This window comes from Cebus imitator, unplaced genomic scaffold (genome assembly GCF_001604975.1).
Source record: "Cebus imitator isolate Cc_AM_T3 unplaced genomic scaffold, Cebus_imitator-1.0 Scaffold42, whole genome shotgun sequence".
Taxonomy (NCBI): domain Eukaryota; kingdom Metazoa; phylum Chordata; class Mammalia; order Primates; family Cebidae; genus Cebus; species Cebus imitator.
Window position 1 is genome coordinate 11,424,285 of NW_016107357.1, and position 8,712 is coordinate 11,432,996.

General features: G+C 50.0%; 1 long non-coding RNA gene across 1 annotated transcript in view; it reads right to left on the reverse strand.

Annotated features, from left to right (window-relative positions):
* LOC108302779 overlaps positions 1-1,702 on the reverse strand; it is a 31,344-nt gene extending 29,642 nt beyond the window's left edge. Inside the window, exon 1 of the long non-coding RNA XR_005199807.1 lies at positions 1,319-1,702. This is a non-coding gene — a long non-coding RNA (uncharacterized LOC108302779). The remainder of the gene's footprint in view (positions 1-1,318) is intronic.
* Positions 1,703-8,712: the final 7,010 nt, after the last annotated feature.

The following is an 8,712-nucleotide window of genomic DNA, read 5'->3' on the forward strand; positions in this document are numbered from 1 at the left end:
GTGGCTCACACCTATAATCCCAGCACTTTGGGAGGCTGAGGTGGGTGGATCACGAGGTCAAGAGATCGAGACCATCCTGGTCAACATGGTGAAACCCCGTCTCTACTAAAAATACAAAAAAGTAGCTGGGCATGGTGGCGCACACCTGTAGTCCCAACTACTCAGGAGGCTGAGAAAGGAGAATTGTTTGAACTCAGGAGGCGGAGGTTGCGGTGAGCCGAGATCGCGCCTCCAGTCTGGGTAACAAGAGCGAAACTCCGTCTCAAAAAAGAAAGAAAGAAAGAAAGTAAAACTCAGCTGCTGCGCAGTGCTCACCTGTCCTGGACTCAGAGGGTAGAAGTCAGTGCCCTCTTGTGGTGGAGGGAGGAAGGAAGGAAGACATGTGAAAGTGAATTTTATCCTTTTATGAAAAGCATGAATACTAGCCCGAGAACTTCTTATAATGACACGTCCAAGTACCTTTTGGTAATTAAAAAACAACAACAACAGGTTTTGCCAACAGCAAAACGGGGAAGGCAAGGATGTTCATTGACAGTCACCTACAATGACAGGAATTTAACTCGGTCTCATGGGGACATCAAAAGCCTCTCTAAGTAGAGTCAGTGTAGCCTTCCAAGTGTGTACCCCCAAACCTCACCTGTAGCCCAACCTGAAGCGTCACAAACAAGTCAATGCTTTTACAGCAAACATCCCTTAGTTTACTGAGAAAAAAAAAAAAAAAAAAAAAAAAAAACAAAGTCTGGCGCAAGAGCACTTAAGCTTAAAGTGGTGCAGGTTGATGAAACCTTTGTAAATCTGATGAAATCTACAGACTCCTTCCAGAAAGAAAAAGGTCACATATACATACACGAAACAATATTTTCCTTACAGTTAGAGACCCGAATTCCTGCCTGACAGAAGAAGGATTTTCCTGCCCTTGAGACCCTCCAGCACTGGGGCTTAATCCACTTTTTTGACTCATATTCAACTACTCCCTCCCTGAGCCAACCGCATGCATTCATTGGCTCCCTACCTGACCCTTTCTCCCACTCTCTTCTGTGCCGAAGGCCTTCCCTCCTCCCTCCCTCCCTCCGTCCCTCCCTCCCTCCCTGGCTGGCTCAGCTTCCCTGAAGTCCTAGCTTTCTCCTGGAACCCCCACCGCAGCACACTCCAGCCAGTCGCTCCTGCCTCTGCCTGGGTCTTACTGGTCACGGCATGCTGGCATTCAGGAAATAGTTAAAGCTCCTTCTTCCTTGAATGACCAGATGAATTAAAATGAATGATAGCAAGCAACTAACTGTCATTAAACAGTTAATGGAAGAACGTTCATCTATGTTACCTTTGGGGATGCTTTTAAATGAGAGGCTTAGAGAGCAAAAGCCCAGAGGATGCAAGGTGGGGGCAGGTGCAAAGCGTCCCTTTTGGGTAGAGAGGATGCTCAGGGTCCTTCAGATCCCATCGAGGAGCAGGGCCTGCTGCCTGGGGTTCCTTCCAGCAGGCAGCTCACGATGTCCGTCAAGTCTGTAGGAGCAAAGAAAGAATCGTTATTTCTAACTGACTCCTCCTGTGGGAGCCAATCCTCAGATAATGGAGAAACCCTGAGGGGTCCCTCCATCTGGGCTGCTATTTCTTGGCAAGATTAACCTGGACCATTCTGGAAAGAATGCTGTTTACCCTTGCACCAAAAAGACAGAAAGAAAGGTGCACCATCCTCCCTGCAAAGTCCTCTTGGGCTGACCACGCTGGGGTCTGTTCCTTGCTCCGTCTCCCCGGCACTTAGGCCTGTGTGAAGGTGGAAGAACCTTATGATTTAGTTGTGAGAGCCGAGCAGGGGCTGGCAGCGCCTAACATCCTGCTCAGGGTCCGGCTGTGAGGTGGCCGCGGCCAGGTCCTGTTTGCTGATGTCCACTCTCCTACTGTGTATAGTCTTAGCATCCCTAGTCAAAGCCTGCTGGTCCGGCTCGGGTGCAGTCAGCCAGCTTTGAGCCCGCTGGGTGTGCTGGGTCCCTCTCTGGAAGACCGAATTCTCAGCCCCTACTTGAACCAGGAGAGTTGCAGGCATTAGTGAATCATTAAGGGCAAGTGTCCCTTATTACCAAAAACAAGGCTGGGCCCTTCGCAAGGAGTGACAGCTGGTGTCATACACAGATTTCATAGGAGAGGAATTTCTTAGGGTTCAAGTGATCTTCAACCCCGCAGAGATAGGGGTGGGGAGGAGAGAGGAAAGAGGGACCCAGGACTGGCTCCCGAAATCTATTCTACACCTCCCAGCCCTCCCAGGCCCTAGATATGGCTCTCACGCCCCCTCCCCACGTCCCTTAGACCTTTGCTGTTCCCTTCCCCACCGCACTTTGGGCTGGACCGCCTGTCACTCAGCCCCACTGGGTCCTGCGGTGGCTTGTGGCTGGGGAGGGCAGCTTGGAAGAAAACAGCTTCCTTGGCTGAATCTTTTAGAAAGTCTAGTGCCTTCGTACCAAAAAGATTGGCGTCTTCCTAGAGACTTGGCCCCAGGCAAAGGCAGACAACCCTGCCCAGAGCACAGGAAAGCCAGCGTCCCACCGCCTGGAAGGCCCGTGCAGAGCAGAGGTGGTACAGGACTGGCTGGAGCTAACTTAATCAGCTCCACGCTCCTTCACACTTCTCCACGCCCCTCCACGCTCCTCACACCCTTCCACACCCCTCCACGCCCCCATGCCCCTTCCACACCCCTCCATGCCCCTCCATGCCCCCCCATGCCCCTCCACACCCCCCCACGCCCCTCCATACCTCTTCATGCCGTTTCTGGTGCTGCCTCCCAGGTGCAGAGACCAAAGCACGGGGTCCAGAGCAGCAGCCGGACAGACCCCACCTGGCCCCACTGGCTGCAGGTCTGGATAAAGGTCTCAGGTGGGATGGGTCCCCTGGGCTAAGCACTGCCCACCGTGATCGCAGCTGAGCCCAGGAAATATCACGGTGGCCTCCAAGTGTCCGGGGGCTGTGCCACTTAACAGTGTGTTCCACACAGGAGGGAGTGAGACCACTTGGCCAATAGAACCTTCCTCCCCTGGGTTCCACAGTGTCCCGAGGGTGTCATGTGTGCCTTTAAATACTGGGACGACCTGTGCGTGCAGGTGCCAGTGCTCAAGACTACTGCGTCTGTAGCTCTGAGGTCAGGTTCAGCTTCACCACACATGCTCTCCACCCCAAAGGAGTCAACAGCCCCTCTGGGCCTCAGTTTCCCCCCCTACACAGTAAGCATAAAAATACTTGCCTGGCTTCTTAGGGTCCTTGTGAGGCATGAGGAACTGGAGCGCCCAGGCACTAGAGTCCTCACGGAAAGCCCTGCAGGGCTCAGCCAGCTGAGAATCCCAGCACACGCTGGGAGTCAGCACTGGGGCTTGACGAGGCCCCAGGCTGCCTGCTCTCCGTCCCTATGGTTTCCTGTACACAGCCAGAGCCACCAGAAGCAGCCTGGGGCCCAGGAGAACCACGAAGCCCCGCCAGCCTGGCTTTGCTTCTCGCCACGTCACAGCAGTTTGTGGGTGCTGCCAGTCTGTGTCCTGCCCGTGCCACCACACTGGCTAAGGAAAGGCTTGCAAATGAGACATGAACCCCACAATTAAGCTTGCTGAAATTGTGACCCAAAATAAAGGAATTACTTAAAGTCTTTTGCCAACATCAACTGGGCCGGAAGTGGGATTGGACGCCCCATCTGGGAGCTCAGCCTCCTCCTCAGAGCGCATCCTTAGCTCCCTGGCATCCTGTGTTGGAGGCAATAAAGTCCGATGCAGGGAAGACCTCAGAAGCTTGGGTGGGCCCCATTGTGTCTCTGCTCCTTTTGGCCCGCAGTGCCCTGTGGATTGGTGGGGAGGCTGAGCTGTCCCGGGTCAGGAGGCACAACCTCCTTACCACTTTGACCGTGTCCCCGCAAGTTAACCAACGACACAGAACAATCCAGATGTTTGCTGCGTGTAGTGGCAGGAGGAGCCCTTTGCTCCTAGATGCTTTCCAAAAGAGAGACGAGTCACATGGTCTGGGACAGGGTGTGATGCTGGGGAAACGGGAGATTTGGGTTCAAATGGCTCTGGCCAGATCGTCTTTACTTAGGGAGGTGTGAGCATGTGTGAGGACTGCTATTCTCACTGGTAAAATGGAGAGGAAGGCGTAAGGGGTGAGAGAGAGGGCTGCCCAGGAGCCTTGCTCTAGATCGGAGGTCCTCAACCTGGGCCTGGGGTGGGACCCAGGCACACACAGTGATTCCGGCGCAGCACAGCTAAGGACCGGGCAGTGGTGGGTCCTTGGAGTCACACGGCAGTCCCTCCTGTTAGATCTTGCTCCAATCTGGCCTCCCAGGGAGCCTGGCTACACCAGCCTGCAGTCCCAACTGGCTGGCACTCACCAAATCCTGCTCTGTTTTCCTTTTCCATAATGCTCCACATCCTTTAAAAGGTTCTGTCGGGAGCCGCGGTGGCTTTGGCCAGTTGTCCTGGCACTTGAGGAGGCGAGGCTATGCGTTGAAGGCCAACCTGGGCAAAATAATAACCTTTCATTCATTAAAAAAAAAAAAAAAGAGGTTCTGTCGAGGCCGGGAGCAGTGGCTCACACCTATAATCCTAGCACTTTGGGAGGCCAGGGCAGGTGGATCCCCTGAGGTCAGAAGTTCGAGACCAGCCTGGTGAACATGGTGAAACCCCGTCTCTACTAAAAATAAAAAATTAGCCAGGCATGTTGGCACACGCCTGTAACCCCAGGTACTCAGGAGGCTGAGGCAGAAGAATTGCTTGAACCCGGGAAGTGGAGGTTGCAGTGAGCAGAGATCATGCCACTGCATTTCACCTTAGGGGACAGAGCAAGACTGCCTCAAAAAAAAAAAAAATTCTGTGACCCTTTTTGTGATTATGGTGCGCTCTCCTCCCACTGGAACGTAAGCTCCATGAAGGCAGGGAACTCTGTGTTGGTGACTTACCCAGAAGTTTCCTTCCTCTAACAAGCCCTGGTAAATACTGGCTGAAAGCTGGAAATGTGGAATCAGCAAGCCCCTTTTCCATTCCTGTCTCCATCACTTTATGGCGCTACAGTCTCGATGACTTTGCTTATTGTTCTCTCCAATTCCTCTGGACCAGCAAAGACCTCGTCTGTCTTATTTAGGGCAGTGTCCATAGTGCCTGGAACACTGTCCACTCCAAACTCAGACGGCGTTTGTTGAAGGAATACGCTATTGTGTGCAGGGGGCGGAGGCTCATAAGGTGTCCTCTGCTGCCCTCTGCTGAGCAGTCATGGGAAAGGCTTCATCTCAAATTAGGTGGACAAACTGAAAAGGGAGAGGGTGAAAATTTGGTTTGGGAGACAGAAGAGCAGGTTGTTAATTAATTATTTTTGATTTTAATACTGTTAAAATCAGACAAAGCTGCCTATACCTTCCCACTCTCCTTGGCCCTTCTTCATTCCATCCATGCCAGGACAACAATCCTGGATTTTTTTTTTATCATTAAGCAATTTTTAATTGATGACTAATAGAAGTACATAGTTTCAGGGCATCCTGGATTTTGAAGTATTCCATCCTGTTAACTCCATGGATACACTTATTCTCGCAGGCGCTGGGTCTCCGTTTTGGGCTTGGACTCCCCTCTTGGTCTCTCGACGTTTTGCTTCACTAGATGGTGAGAGTGAACAGAGCCACTGCCAGCATCGGGCCTCACTCAGGCCGCATAAGGTCAGACTGCTGCTAAGGGCTGGGGAAACTTGCGGGGGAGCCACTTGGAGGACATCTCTCCATCTTTTTCTAGTTCCCGGGACTAGGGAGAGAGTGAGAGGGGAGCAGAGAGGGTGAATCTGCCACAGCCTAACTGGGAAAGGCTTGGCACAGAAAAACCCCGTGGCCAGTTACTTTTGGCTTCTTCAGGAAGCCTCCTCCCTCCAGACTGGTTACTGTTTCTTTATGCAGATTTCTTTTTTAATTTTTAATTTTTAGAGGCAGGGTCTCACTGTGTCTTATCCGGGCAGGAGTGCAGTGTTGTGACCATAGCTCACTGCAGCCTTGACCACCCAGGCTAGAGTGATCCTCTTGCTCCAGCCTCCCCAGTAATTGGAGCCAGAATTATTTTGTATGTATAAACTTCACATTCTCTTGCCTTGTACTGTCATGGTGGTTGAACTACGGCAGAATTTTCAGGCTCATATCTATTGGCCCAAGATCCTCCCAATGACAAATCCCTGAGCTTTTTGGCCCTAAATCAGCTGGTGTCACATGGGTCTGTTCCCAAAAATGAGTCTATTCATTTTGTAGAATAACATCCACAGTTGACCTCTCTCTGGTCATGTCAGTCTCCCATAGCAATTTCTTTAAAAATATTCTGTCCCAGTGACAGAACACAATTCATGTATCCCCATTTGTGGTTGAGAAAATATGGCCATAATTCCTTGATTAAGTTTTACATACTATTATTATTCTGGCCACATGAGATACTGTGTTTGTGTCTCTCCCACTATTTGACAGCCCTTGATGGCAAAGACTGTCCTTGCTTACCCCTTTAGTGTTTGGCATAGTGCCTACTGATTTAGAGGAGCTCAATGAAAGTTTTTTAAATGAATGACTTAGTCCACTTGCCCTGTACTGTTCTTCTGCTCAAATTAGAACACAGCTGTTTTTCTGTGTTCCTGTGTGTGTCCCCAAAGGCCCACACCACTGGGAGATGTTTTTTTGTTTGTTTGTTTGTTTTAAACAGATAGGGTCTTGTTCTGTCACCCACACTGAAGTGGTACAATCACAGCTTACTGCAGCCTTGAATTTCTGGGCTTGAGTGATCCTCTGCCTCAGGCTTCCAAGTAGCTGGGACTACAGGTGCATGCCACTATGTCCAGCTAATTTTTTTTTTTTTCAGACGGAGTCTTGCTGTTACCCATGTGGAGTGCAGTTGCACGATCTTGGCTCACTGCAACATTTGTCTCCTGGGTGCAAGTGATTCTCTTGCCTCAGCCTCCCAAGTAGCTGGGATTACAGGCATGCACCATCATGCCCAGCAAATTTTTGTATTTTTAGTAGAGACAGGGTTTTGCCATGTTGGCCAGGCTGGTCTCGAACTCCTGACCTCAGGCGTTCCACCCACTGTGGCCTCCCAAAGTGCTGAGATTACAGATGTGAGCCACAGAACCCAGCCCAGCTAATTTTTTAAATTCCTTTTTTTTTTTTTTTTTTTTTTTTAAGAGACAGGGTCTCACTATGTTTCCTAGGCTGGTCTGGAACTCCTGGCTCCAAGTGATCCTCTTGTCTTGGCTTCCCAAAGTGCTGAGATTATAGGCATGAGCCAGTGCACCCCACTACCACTGGGAGATATGATCAGCATTCAGTCAATGTAGCGGGGAAGACTGGACCACAGGGATCAGGAAACTAAATCCCATCATCCCATTCACCTATAAAGGGTCTTTTGTCTCCTTCTTGAAGTTTTTCCTCTTTCTGGGTGTCTCTACCCTCAAAATGTCTTGGATACAAAAGGTTACATCCTCACCCTACTACTATTGAGAGGGGAAGGTCCCTGTGTACTGTGGGAACCCTGAGGCTCCAGAACCTTATGCCAGGTGATGGACTGGGGGACGGGCATCCAGAGGGGGACGTCTGGGGACACTCATTATCCTGTGCTCAGCAAAGGAATGTGAGGGAGGGGAGGAGGGGAAGAGAAGAAGAAAGGGAGGAAGAGGAGGGAGGGAGAAAGAGAAGGAAGAGATATTTCCAAAGGACAGAGTCAGAGGCCATGATACGTGGAAAAGAGAATGAGGGGAAGACATATAAAAGATAGTGGTGAAGGGAAGGCACTGATTTTTATAAAATAAATGATTACATCAGGAATAAACACAACAAAAGCAGGGTAAATTTAGTGCTTACTAAAAGATCTGCAAAGATTTGATATTAAAATTTTGAGTGTTTGAAAATTATTTTTGACTTATAGAAAGACACGGCAAAATGTTTGTTTTAATGTGCTATAAAAACACTTCAATTCCTATGTTAGGTGGAAAAGAACAAGCTTCTTAAAAATCTACTCTTTTTTGTGGATATGGGTTCTCACTATGTTGCACAGGCTGGTCTCAAGCACCTGGCCTCAAGCAGTCCTCCTGCCTTGGCCTCCCAAAGTGCTGGGATTACAGCTGTGATCCACTATACTCAGCCCTCAAAATCATTTTATTCTCCTATAATGATATGCTAAAAAAAAAAAAAAACAAAAAAACAAAACAAAAAAAAAAAAAAAAAAACCTTGGAAAGTAGGACCCATCATCTCATTTTATATGGAGATTTTCTACATTAAGGAAAACAATGCCCATGTGTGACCGTCAGGATACCGCTAAAGCCAACATCATGTGCTTTTGTTTTCATTTTGAACTGCAATCATGAAAGCATCTGACTGGGTGGACATTAGCTGGCGGAGCCGAGGACATGGTGAACTTCCACAGTCACGAGCGGGCAGTCACAGCTCTCCTGGGGGCCTTGGCACTCTGCACACAGCAGTGCTCTGGAACACTGCTTCCTCCTGTCCCAGCTTCTGACAGCAGCGCTCACCCCAGATTCTGGAACATTTTGAGAAGTGGGAGGACAATGGCGGAGGCCTGTAGGACCGTGGTAATGACAGCAGCCAAGGGAGGTACAGGCTGCACAATATAGTCTGACGGTGGAGGGAAGATGGGAGGGGAGAGGAGGAAGAACCCTGTGGGGATTCCCTTGACTTCTCCCAGGATAGGGGGCAGGGTTGAGGAAGCTAAGATGTT